The 13,669-nt window shown below is 40.3% G+C and overlaps 1 protein-coding gene across 2 annotated transcripts in view; it reads right to left on the bottom strand.

The window, feature by feature from the left end:
• Positions 1-13,669, bottom strand: part of LOC143963731 (monocarboxylate transporter 2-like) — a 141,041-nt gene that overhangs the window by 120,033 nt on the left and 7,339 nt on the right. The window contains exon 1 of one of the 2 annotated variants that reach the window (XM_077473451.1): positions 5,315-5,513. The exons of the other annotated variant lie outside the window; for it this stretch is intronic. The gene's annotated coding sequence lies outside the window, so the exon portion shown is untranslated. Of the gene's footprint in view, positions 1-5,314; positions 5,514-13,669 lie in introns of those variants that run through there. 2 annotated transcript variants of the gene reach the window in all.

Below are 13,669 nucleotides of genomic sequence, written 5' to 3'. Positions count from 1 at the left end.
TTCAGACCCTTAGAATTATAGAAATGTTGTCATTCTCTGTCTACATATGATCTTCTTGTTTTGTTTTTTTATTATTATTTATTCTTTAATAAGTTTTTTTCCTTCAAATTACAAAACATCATATAAAAAAACATTACAGCAAGATTTATTTCAGTGCATTGTCTTTTTCCATATTATGATACATACCACCAGTCTTTACCCTTTCCCATCTCCCTTGCCCCCTCCAATTCAGGGGTACCCCCCCCCCCCAAGTACCCCTGATCCTACCATCTTATTCTTCTCTCCAGTCTATGGCTGTTTTTTATATATACCTATATATATTAAGACCCCTTTCACACCGAGCCGCCTAGGCACTTTACCGTCGTTTTAGCGGGGCTATTCGGTCACTAGTTTAAACCCCCCCCCCCACTAGCAGCCGAAAAGGGGTTAAATCTGCCTGCAAAATGTCGCTGAAGCAGCGTTTTGCCGGTGGTATCGCAGCGCTGCCCCAATGATTTCAATGGGGAGCAGCGGTGGAGGAGCGGTGAATTCACCGCTCCTTCACCACTCCAAAGAAGCTGCTGGCAGGACTTTTTGTAACGCCCTGCCAGCGCACTGCTCCAGTGCTTGGTGCTTGGGCAGTGTGAAAGCCCGAGGAGTGAATGGAGCCGCTTTCTTCAGGCGCTATGCAGGTGCTATTTTTTGGGCTGTAGCGCCTGAAAAACACCTGCAGTGTGAAAGGGGTCTAACTATTTTATTCTAGTCTAGATTACTCCTCCACTATTCCAGTGCATCTTTAACATCTTACCTATAGTATTATTTCCATCCCTATCCTGTTTCTTTAGGTATTTCTCTGATATTTCCTTCCGTCTAGGAGATAACCCATCTCATCTAGCCAGGGACTCCACATCTTTTCAAATTCCTTAAGATTTCCTCTTTTTGTGTAGACTACTTTTTCCTTCCATACTATCTCATTTATGGTGTGGGTCCATTCTTTCACTGACAAGGGTCTCCTCGACAACTATCTCTGCGCAATAAGTTTTCTTGCTTGGAATAAACGCCTTAATACTACTACCATAGTACTTGATACTTCACTCGATGTCTTCCTGTATCCCAATACACAGAGTTTGGCTTCCATCTCTAACATCGTCCCATAGATTCTATTTATGGTGTCAAGAACCCCTGCCCAGTATCAAAATAACTTTAGACATCTCCACATCATATGTATAAGGTCTCCAGTCTCCTGGCATCTGGAGCAATTAGCATCCGGTCTTCTACCAAACGAGAATAACCTCTTAGGGGTGTAATAGGCTCTATGTATCAACATCAGGTGTGATACTTTCTGTGAAGGGGAGACCGATACCAATAATCCCAGCTCCAGTATCCTTCTCCACTGTTCCTCCATTATTTCCCCTATATCCTCTTCTCATCTTTTCCTACTTTTGAGGGGATCCAGACCTGCAAAAGCTCTATTGCGTAGCTGTGCACTTGGGTCATTATACAATGTTTTTATGCACCCAAAGAAGAAGGTCCAAACCCAAATACCTCCAGAACGCACCAGATGTAACCCCACTCTAGGCTATGGAAAGCTTTGGTCACATCTAGGGACAGAACAGCTCTCGATCCCCTATTTTCTGATGTGGTCTGCAGGTTTAGGAATGCCCTTCTGATATTTATACTATTGGATATATTAGCAATAAATCCATTTTGATCTGGGTGTATGAGTTTTGAGACAATTTTATTCAGCCTGGCTAATATTTTAACATCCTATAATAGCAGGGATATTGGTCTATATGATGATGTATCTAATGGCTCTTTCCCCTCTTTGTGTGTCACTATTATAGTTGCTTCTGAGATCAAGGCGGGGAGTTTTCTCTCCATCGCCGTCCCCTTCAACGCCCTAAGCAACTCCGGGACTAATATTTATCTAATGTAAATATTATTTAATGTTTAGAGTCTCCTTCGGGAGTCCATCCGGTCCAGGGGAGTTTTGGTTAGCCATTCCGGCTACTGCTTGCTCTAATTCCCCAAGAGTTATTGGGTCTTCCATATGCTCTCTGTCCCCTTCTGTAATGGACGGGATCTCCAAAGTCCCCAAAAATGTATTCATCTCTCCCTCCTCATCTATCCTCTGTGACGTATACACATTTCTGTAATAATCACTAAATGTGTCTATAATCTCTGATGTATGTGAAGAAATCCCTCCTTTTATTGTTGGTATAGCTGAGGGGGAGAACTGGTTTTCACCAAATGAGCCAGTGTTCGTCCCACACTTTACCCTTCACCAAAAGAACATTGCTTCTGAAAAAGCCGCCTATTCTCTGCTTTCCATACATATGATCTTTTGACCTTCAAAGACATGTACTGATTTATCACATGCCAATATGGGGGAGAGTTACTAAAACCGGTGTAGCCAGAATCTGGAACAATTGTGCATGATAGCCAATCATCTTCTCAGCTTGTTCAATTACCTTTGGCAATAAAACCTGCAAGCTGATTGGTTTCTGTGCAGAGTTGCACCGCATTTTGCACTCTCCGGTCTTAGTAAATAACCCCCACAATGACAGCCTTAAGTCATTATTTTGACACCACACATCAGTGGGTATCATTTCTTTTTCAACAGTATTTGTGCTGTCGTGGCATTTTAGGGCTTCAAGAAAGGAGACAGTCAGTACATCAGGAGTGATACATTTTCAAATATATATACCATAGTTTGTAGACCCTATCATTTTCGCACAGACTTAAAAATGTACACTGATTTGGGTTATTTTTACCAAAGAAATGTAGTAGACTACATTTTGGTCTAACTTTATGAAGAAAGATGGTTTGTTTGCAAAGGTTTATAACAGAAACTAGGAACAAACAACATGTTTTTCTCCAAATTATCTGTATTTTTTAATTTATATAGCAGCAAATTAAAAATCCAGTGGTGATTAAATACCAGCAAAATAAAGTTATATCTGTGTGAAAAAAATGATAAAAATGTCTTTTGTGTACAGTGATGCATGACTGAGGCATTGCTAGTTAAAGTAGCACAGTGCTGAATAGGAAAAAATTTCCTGGTCGTGAAGGGGGTAAAACCTTCTGGAGGTCAAGTGGTTTATTTGCCCATATGTTTGCAAAGGCATCATTAAAACTTATCAAAACACAACATTTAGGCTCCATGCACACTGAAGCTGATAAACTGCAGTTTATTGGCGTTTGGGCGTTTTTTGTAAAAGCCCATAAACTCCACTCTATGTTAGCCTATGTGTCCATGCACACATGGACGTTTTTCAGCTTTAATGAGCAGTGGAGTTTATGGGCTTTTTTCTGAACGCCAGAAATTCGCGTTCAAAGTGCCGTTTTTCAGCGGCAAAAAACGACAAACGCTCATTAACGCTCATTAACGCTCATTAACGCTCGTTCATTAGTGTTCGGCATTCTATTTTTCAATGCATTGTGGGATTTTTGGAGTGTCCTCTGTGTATTTTTATAAAAAACGCCCATTAACGCTAACGCTGTAAAACGCTCATTAACGTTCATTAACGCTAGTATAAAACGCTGTTAAAAGCAGGTTTTTCAACCAGCGTTTTCTGCCAGCAATCTGGCGTCCAGAAATAGCTTTTTTGAGCTTCAGTGTGCATGGAGCCTTAGGTTTAGGGCTCCATGAAGGCTGTCATAGATTTGCAAAATGTAAGTATCAAAATTATACTTTCATCTGCGGGATACTTCAGCAGATGAGAGCTATGGAATGAGCTGGGACGCATACAAGCACAGGCAACTAAGTACATCAGGTGAGTTTGGAAAAAAGGAATCAGTGGAATCCATAAAGAGTATTGTAGACATTCTTTAGAATTCACACACATCTGCACCATAATGTCACGTCTTTGTGACAGATTCATGTACATTCATTTGTCACAGGAGGTGGCTGGCACTGATACCGAAGCGTCTATAATATCAGATATTTTATCCTCAGTGCAGCTCACTAACTCTGTGCATGACGGTGAGAAGTTTTTTATGGAGTGGATAGAGTCAGATCGGAAACTCTGAGGCTAGTTTCCTTTTAGGTTCACTTTCCTTGTGATAGACAGTGGGAAACAGTGAGAGGATTACATAGCTGATATTCAGCTGAGTAGTGGCTATGGTATTTGCCCCCTGCCATCCAATGTCAATCACAGGCAAGCAGACACAATGGAGAACTATTCCTCCAGAATTCCATACCAGCCTCCTTTCACTGTCAGAGTGCCCCTACATCATTGGTTGCTAATAATTCCATAGCTTTTATTGGACCAAATTGTGGCTACTTCTGTCTGCTGTTTATCACAAGATAGACCTGACGGGGAACTTGTCTCTCAAAGTTCCTCATCAGGCTCCTTCCACTGTCAGAGTACCCCTTCATCCCAGACATGTAGAAGACACCATCATGTTTCATCCCTGGCCCATTCAGCTACCTGCTGGGAGATTCCTCTCATTGTCAAAATATGGCCATTGCCATATTTGGGTGCTGACATTAGCCAGCATCTCAACCCCTTTGTTTACATTCATCTGTCTGCTGGCAGCTGAATGAGGCTAGAGATGAGTTGTCAGTTGCTAGTAGGATCTTAATCAGGGTCTTAATTACCGTAGGATTCTAAATCTGACACTGGTGATTATTTTTTAATTTGTTTCTGCCATAGCAACAGATTCCTAAAGCCATGGTAATAAGAACTACCTGAATCTGTTGCACGTGCTAAAAACCTTAACAACATTTCACAAATCTTTCCTGATGTAGGTGCAGGTTGATTTAAAGGAACCCTACTGCCGAAAAAGTGTGAGGAACACGTTAAGGAATTCCGTCCATTAAGCTGTCTTGTTCTGAAAATTTGAGTGGTAAAATGGGTCCAAGGCAAACGAGGCACAATTGTGGGAAGAGTAATTAATACTGAGAACGCACTTAATTTTTCTGGGTTGCATCCTTCCCATGCAATTCATTGCAATGATGATAAAACATGCAAATTCCTGCAGTCCTGAACAATTATTGCTTAGGACTGCATACATTTGTACAATCCACACAGTCCAAACTGAGAATAATACTGCTACAGAACTGCAAATAATTACATAGTATACATATATGGTATGGGCATTATGTAAAATACAGCAATGAAAATATTTCAAATGTGTAATTTAATTATATTTTACCTCCAAAATATTTTGAGATGAAACTTTTAAAGTATGTGTGTATCTATGCACAGATCTTCACAGCGCATACTGCACAAAAGAATCTGTTACATTCAAAACCTTACAAACAAACAAAGCTCCAAGGCTGCTAAAATTATAATAAAATCGTTCATATAAAAGGAAAACTATACTGCACCTGTTGAAGCAGCAGGAGCAAGGTTATCTTGAACCGTTTAATGTTTCCTACCACGTCTTACAAAAATGTTCACGAGAGTTCAATTCATTCCACCAGCTGCATTGGGCTCCCTGTGATTGGCTGAACAGAGCCATGCCCCTCATTGTTTGCATGAAGAATAATACATGTGAGATTACATTTGTTAGTAAGCACGAGACGTAACTCCTTGTTGACCACTGCCTTAACTTAAAATAACTGTACTGAAAATTGTACTGCCAACAAACAATTAAAACGTCATGTGTAGTTGAATCCTTAACTGGGATATTGTGTAATGACCTTTAAAGCAAATATGCACATTGAGATTCCTTTTTATCAGGTGACTCTAAAGCACATTTTGGAATGGTAAATGAAAGGACTCTAGAGCTTCACGTTCTTGCTTACGTAATAGACATATGAAAAGAATCAGCGGTTGCAGTTGTAAGTATTTAAAATACATTTAAAAATTATTCCACAAACATAGTTACATAGTAGGTGAGGTTGAAAAAAGACAAAAGTCCATCAAGTCCAACTTATGTGCATGATTATATGTCAGTATTACATTGTATATTCCTGTATGTTGCGGTCATTCAGGTGCTTGTCTAAGCCCTTGTACACACGGTTGGACATTCTGGCGGAAAATGTCTGATCGGACCATGTTGTCGGATAATCCGACCATGTGTGGGCTCCATCGGACTGTTTGCGTCGGAATATCCGACCGACAAAGTTTTAGAGCTGGGCTATAAAATTTTCCGACAACATGGTCCAATTGGTCTTTGTCCGATCGTTTGTAGAGAATTCCGATCGGACAAAGTGCCACGTATGCTCAGATCAAATTCCTAGACCAAAGCTATTGGCTACTAGCCTGAACATAGTCCCATCGTAACGAAATAACATCATCACGTTCCGAACGATCGGCTTTTCCGTCAACTTTGTCCGACCGTGTGTATGCAACACCAGTTTCGGACAAAATCCGTCAGACAAAATCCGACGGATTTTGTTGTCGGAATGTCCGACCGTGTGTACAGTACAAGGGCTTATAGTTTTTTGAAACTATCAATGCCCCCCCACTGAAACCTTCACCTGTGGAAAGGAATTTCACATCCTTGTCGCTCTTACAGTAAAGAATCCTCTACATAGTTTAGGTTAAACCTCTTTTCTTCAAATTTTAATGAGTGGCCACGAGTCTTGTTAAACTCCCTTCCACAAAAAAGTTTTGTCCCTATTGTGGGGTCCCCAGTATGTTATTTGTAAATTGAAATCATATCCCCTCTCAAGCGTCTCTTCTCCAGAGAGAATAAGTTCAGTGCTTGCAACCTTTCTTCATAACTAATGATCTCCAGACCCTTTATTAGCTTTGTTGCCCTTCTTTGTACTCTCTCCATTTCCAGTACATCCTTCCTGAGGACTGGTGCCCAGAACTGGACAGCATACTCCAGGTGCGGCCCACCCCATTAATTTGTTCAGATCTTTTTGCAAGGTTTGCACATCCTGCGGAGAAGTTATTGCCCTGCTTAGCTTAGTCCGAAAATACAGAGATTGAACTGTTTACCCCATTATCCAGGTCTTAACAAATTAAATAGGATTGGTTCCAGCACAGAACACTGTGGGACCCCACTACCACCCCTTGAACTAACCTTTGTAGACAGTTTTCAATCCATGTACTCACTCTATGGGCGATGCCAATGGACCTTATTTTGTACAGTAAACTTTTATGGGGAACTGTGTCAAATGCTTTTACAAAATCCAGATACACCACGTCTACGGGCTTTCCTTTATCTAGATGGCAACTCACCTCATCATAGAAGGTTAATAGATTGGTTTGGCAAGAACGATTCTTCATGAATCCATGCTGATTACTGCGAACGATACCGTTTTCATTACTAAAATCTTGTATATAGTCCCTTATCACCATCTCTAAGAGCTTGCATACTATTGATGTTAGGCTAACTTGTCTGTAATTCTCAGAGATGTATTTTGGGCCCTTTTTAAATATTGGTGCTACATTGGCTTTTCTCCAAGTCTCCTGGTACCATTCCTGTCAGTAGACTGTAAGTAAAAATTATGAACAATGGTCTGGCAATTACTTGACTGAGTTCCCTAAGTACCCTTGGGTGCAAGCCATGCGGTCCTGATGATTTATTAATGTTAAGTTTCCCAAGTCTAATTCTAACTCTGTCCTCTGTTAGCCATGAGGGTGCTTCCTGTGATGTGTCAGGAGGGTAAACACTGTAGTTTTGGTTACTGAAGCGCCCCTATTCCCTCATGAAGAATGAGGAGAAGAATAAATTCAATACTTCCACCATCTCCCCATCCTTTGTAACCTGATGTCCTTCCTCATTCTTTATGGTGCCAATATGGTCTTTCCCCCCTTTTTTACTGTTTACATACTTAACCACTTAAGCCCCAGACCAATTTGCAGCCAAAGGACCAAGCCCCTTTTTATGATTCGGCACTGCGTTGCTTTGACTGAAAATTGTGCGGTCTTGTGACGTGGCTCCCAAAACAAAATTGGTGTCCTTTTTTTCCCAGAAATAGAGCTTTCGTTTGGTGGTATTTGATCACCTCTGTCACAAATAGAGCGACAATTTTTAAAAAAATTCTATATTTTTTACTTTTTGCTATAATAAATACCCCCAAAAAATATATTGAACATTTTTTTTTTCCTCAGTTTAGGCCGATACGTATCTTCTACATATTTTTGGTAAAAAAAATTGCAATTAGCGATTATTGATTGGTTTGCGCAAAAGTTATAGGGTTTACAAAATAGGGGATAGTTTTATAGCATTTTTATTAATATTTTTTTTTTACTAGTAATGGCAGCGATCAGCGATTTTTATTGTGACTGTGACATTATGGCGGACACATCGGACATTTTTGACACATTTTTGGGACCATTGTCATTTATACAGCAATCAGCGCTATTTAAATGCACGGAATCCTGTGTAAATGACACTGGCAGTGAAGGAGTTAACCATTAGGGGCAGTGTAGGGGTTATGTGTGACATTATGTGTTTTTTTTATTGTAGGGGGCGTGGCCTGGCATGTGACGTCACTGATCGTCTTTCCCTATAAAAGGGAACAGACGATCGGTGACAGCCACAGTAGGAAGCACGGGGAGAGGTTTGTTTACACAGACCTCTCCTCGTTCTTCAGCTCTGTGACCCGATCGCGGGACACCAGCGGCGTTCAGGTCCGCTGGTCCCGCGGCCACGGTCAAGGAGCTCAGGACTGGATCGGGAGCACGCCGCGTGGCTGGGCACTTAAAGAGCCACATATAGGTACGTGATTGTGCCCAGCCGTGCCATTCTGCCGACGTATATCGGCGTGAGGCGGTCCTTAAGTGGTTAAAGAATTTTTGGGGATTTTTTTTTGCTCTCCTCTGCTATGTGTTTGTCGTGTTCTATCTCAGCCGCCCCAGTTGCACCCTTATATTTCTTGTGGCATTCTTTATAAAGTTTGAATGCTGATGATGCTCCCTCAACCTTGTATTTTTTGAAAAAATATATGTTTTGAAAAATGTGGTAAATATATATATATATATATATATATATATATATATATATATATATATATACCAAAAAAATGTGGAAACACATGGCAGTGGTAAGCAGCAACTACACTAAGACACTACAGTAGTTGTTAATATAATTTTAATATTTTTTTTGGTTAGGTGCAAGTGTTTTGTTGTGTGTGTGTGTGAGTGAGTGAGAGAGAGAGAGAGAGAGAGAATATATATATGTATATCAATAATACAGCCCTAAATGTGGTGGGTGCATTAGGTTTCTTTTATAAATAAGCTATCTTCTCCTAACTACAGAACAACTCCCCTTTATGCAATACAGAGGGGATGGTGTTTATAGTCCAAATCAAGAGGACATCCTAGGCTAACAAGGCTGCTTTTTTTTTATACAGTGCAGTGAGTAGCCATTATCACTGTCTGATAGGAAGTGTGTTAGGGGCAGGACGACCAGATGAAAGTAAAGAAAAAAAGGCACCACATCTAAAGGGATGATAAGCTGCAATATATAAAGTATTTTCTTTCTGAGTTTGCATATGCTTTCATTTGCTGATAGCTTCCCAATGATAACAGGAGCAAAAAGCACATGACACCTAAAACATTCAGAAAACTTGCATAAAGGTTACTGGAATCCACTAGTTCTGACAAATGTCATGTATTTTACTTTTCTACCAGTAAAACTGGAAGCTGCATACTATGAAAAATAGGTGAAAAGCAACATAAGAGAAAACTAGAGTAATTTAGATTAGAAAAAAAAATAGATTCCTGATTGCACAAATGTGTCCCCAAGAGTCACATTGAAGGATTTATTACTAGCAGTGAGTTTTGTCCTTTGAGCCACTTCACAGGACTGTCTATATGCCAGGGTATAGCCTTTGAACCCTACACTATGTGACTTCAGTGGTTGGACAGCACACACTCCATCACAGAGCACAAGATGTGTTGCTCAATTAGTGACTTTTCAGTCAACTGAACCGGCAAGTTGGCACCCTACACTTATTTTGCTGGTGTAGCAGACAGCCTTATGAGTGCACTTGGCCTCATAACATTTGGACTTAATTGGACCATTGTATAATCAAATTCAAATATTACCAATTATTTGAAGACAACAGGATCAACTCTATAAATGCAGGGTGCTAAATGATTAATTTATTTAATATTTTTTTTAAAAGGGGCAGTATATTATCATGCAGAAACCTCATCTCCTGCAAATCCACGTGCTCTGCTGCAAACACTGGACTGGATAGATAACTCTGTTCATTCCTGTTCAAATCACCAATCGGGGTAATAAAGAGCAACGGCTAGTGGAAGAAGTAAAACAGTGGGCACAAACAGACAAACCATCTTCAGTGTACTAGTCCCTTCTTTTACCAATGATTATCTTTGGAAGCAGATAGAAACATCAATGTCCTAAGATGAAATAAAAGGATAAAACTATATTTAACATATGAATATTAGGCCTCAAACACAAGGCCTGGATACGTAAATGCATGCAGTTGACCAAAGCATACAAATAAAAGCTTGAGGTCTTGAAAAAGGGTATCGTTTTCCCATCATACTTTTAGTACAATGCTGTTTTGTTCAAAACAAGCAATGCAAATCTATGTTTGTATTCCTTCAGGTACAAACGTATGGCAAGGAACGCCTTGCTAGTACATACTATGAATTGCACAAATGCTCATCATCATAACATCTAAATATTATTGCTAACCAGGAACATAACTGTGTGCTACATTAGGAGATGCTATTGGCACATTTTTTAGGAAATTAAGAATCCTGCTCATAGGGGTAAAACATTCAGTGCTTGAAAATGGTTTTTAAGATCAACTTTACTATACTGAGAGTAAGGGGGCAGAGAGAAGTATTGAATTTACAGTATCTCACAAAACTGAGTACACTCACATTTTTGTAAATATTTTATTATATCTTTTCATGTGACAACACTGAAGAAATGACACTTTGCTACAATGTAAAGTAGTGAGTGTATAGCTTATATAACAGTGTTAATTTGCCATCTCCTCAAAATAACTCAACACAGAGCTATTAATGTCTAAACCACTGGCAACAAAAGTGAGTACACCCCTAAGTGACTAAAATGTCCAAATTTGGCCCAAAGTGGCAATATTTTCTGTGGCCATCATTATTTTCCAGCACTGCCTCAACCCTCTTGGGCATGGAGTTCACCAGAGCTTCACAGGTTGCCACTGGAGTCCTCTTCAACTCCTCCATGACAATATCACGGAGCCGGTGGGTGTAGAGACCTTGCGCTCCTCCATCTTCCATTTGAGGATGCCCTGCAGAGGCTCAATATTTAGCAAGGCAGTGGTTGTCTTAGAGGTGTGTTTAAGGTCATTAATATGTTGGAATACTGCCCTGTGGCCCAGTCTCCAAAGGGGGGGGGGGTCATGCTCTGCTTCAGTATGTCACAGTACATGGCGTTCATAGTTCCTTCAATAAACTGTAGCTGCCTAGTGCCAGCAGCACTCATGCAGCCCCAGACCATAACACTCCCACCACCATGCTTGGCTGTAGGCAAGGCACACTAGTTTTTGTACTCCTCACCTAGTTGCCACCACACACACTTTACACCATCTGAACCAAATAAGTTTATCTTTGGCTCATCAGACCACAGGACATGGTTCCAGTAATCCATGTCCTTAGTCTGCTTGTCTTCAGCAAACTGTTTGCGGTCTATCTTGTGCATCATCTTTAGAAGAGGCTTGTTTCTGGGATCACAGCCATGCAGTCCAATTTGATGCAGTGTGCGGCGTATGGTCTGAGCACTGACAGGCTGACCCCCCCCCCCTCACCCCTTCAACCTCTGCAACAATGTTGGCAGCACTCCTACATCTATTTCCCAAAGACAACCTGTGGATATGGCACTGAGCATGTGCACTCAACTTCTTTGGTTCGACCATGGCGAGGCCTGTTCTGAGTGGAACCTGTCCTGTTAAACCGCTGTATGGTCTTGGCCACCATGCTGCAGCTCAGTTTCAGGGTCTTGGCTATCTTCTTATAGCCTAGTCCTTCTTTATGTAGAGCAACAATTCTTTTTTTCAGATCCTCAGAGAGTTCTTTCCCATTTTGCCATGAGGTACCATGTTGAACTTCCAGTGACCAGTATGAGAGAGTGAGAGCGATAACACCAAATTTAACACACCTGCTCCCTCATTCACACCTGAGTCCTTCTAAACACTAACGAGTCACATGGCAGCGGGGAGGGAAAATGGATAATTGGGCCCAAATTGAAAATTTTCACTTAGGAGTGTACTCATTTTTGTTGCCAGCAGTTTAGACATTAATGGTTGTGTGTTGAGTTATTTTGAGGAGACAGCAAATTTACACTGTTATACAAGCTGTACACTTACTACTTGACATTGTAGCAAAGTGTCATTTCTTCAGTGTTGTCATATGAGAAGATAGAATAAAACATTTACAAAAATGTGAGGGGTGTACTCACTTTTATGAGATACTGTAAATATAAAAAAAAAAAATTGGAAGAAACAGATTCAAGTATGTTGGTGGTAGGTTTCATGTTAAATTACTGAGAGATTCAGAGTCAAGTAGAGAAAAGTGGGAGAGAGAGAAGAACCAGTAGAGCCAGGTAAACCAGAAAGAGATGTGGAAGAAACATGTGTTATGGAAAAAATGTGATGTGGGAAGTTGTCAGTCTTGGAGGTAAAAAAATATAACAATGTGTATCAAAGCTTTCTTGAGGCTGGTAATTTTAACAGGGTTTTTTTTTTTTTTTAAAGGAATGAAAAGTGCAGAAATATAAAAAAATAATCATACATGCTCACCAACCTGCTGCAGCATTTAGCTGATGTTTTAAGCTGTCCCTTGCTGGCTCTAAGCCTGAGAACTGAGCGATTATGTGACTGCTGATCATTCAGTTTTTGGGTCCACTCTGAGCACAGAGAGGCGACTGTCAATTGTTGCTCTGGGCTCTGCCCCTTCAGCACGCACTGGAGCACAGGGTCCATTCATCCTGATGCATAATGCATGGACAAGGCAATTTGCCTTATATCCTATTTGTTCTGTCCACGCAATTGTGTTGCAATGGCATACACTGAAAAAAGTAGGACATGCAGCACTTTTTTTTCACACTGAGTTGAATACACCCGAATGGAATGTCATATAATGAAATTGCTGGTGTTAACCAGCGCTTAGCCTTTCAGTTATTATAGGAATTTGTAATTCTGAAACTACTTCCTGATTAAGTTTCTCATATTAAAGTTAAAGAGGAAGTAAAGTCTTACTTTTTATTTATTTTTATAGGTAAGCCTATAATAAGGCTTACCTTTAGGTACTGTGAATATCTCCTAAACTTGCACCGTTGAGTGCATGCAGCCGATGATGTGATTGCCGCAAGCGCTCTGAAGGTCCAGCTTACCATGCTGGACCTTCAGAGCCCCTGACGTAACAGCGCCAACGCCCGTGTACCCGGAAGAAACACCAAGGAAGATGTCAGCTGTATCAGCAGTGTGTGAGCACCGCTGGAAGGATTTGTTGTAAGGTAAGATGCATAATAGCTTATTATGCCTTTGTCTTACAGGTTTTTTTTCTCAGGGTTTACAACCTCTTTAATATGAAATCGCATGCATTATAAAAAAAAACAATAACAGTTTAAAAGCAATATGTTGATAAAATATACAAGACTATTTTAGCAAAATACTACTGGATATCTCAATTGTTCTGAGGAATGTACAGTGTGTATAGTATTTCTTTCAAGCTTCTTTGGTAACCAAACAATAAGTATACAATTTGTAATTACAGTGCAATGACAGTTGAGCTAGAAGAGAAGGAAGCTTATGTTTTGG

This window comes from Lithobates pipiens, unplaced genomic scaffold (assembly GCF_037356315.1).
Source record: "Lithobates pipiens isolate NorthernLeopardFrog02 unplaced genomic scaffold, aLitPip1_a1.2 Scaffold_8, whole genome shotgun sequence".
Classification (NCBI taxonomy): Eukaryota; Metazoa; Chordata; class Amphibia; order Anura; family Ranidae; genus Lithobates; species Lithobates pipiens.
This window is presented reverse-complemented; position numbering and strand designations above follow the sequence as displayed.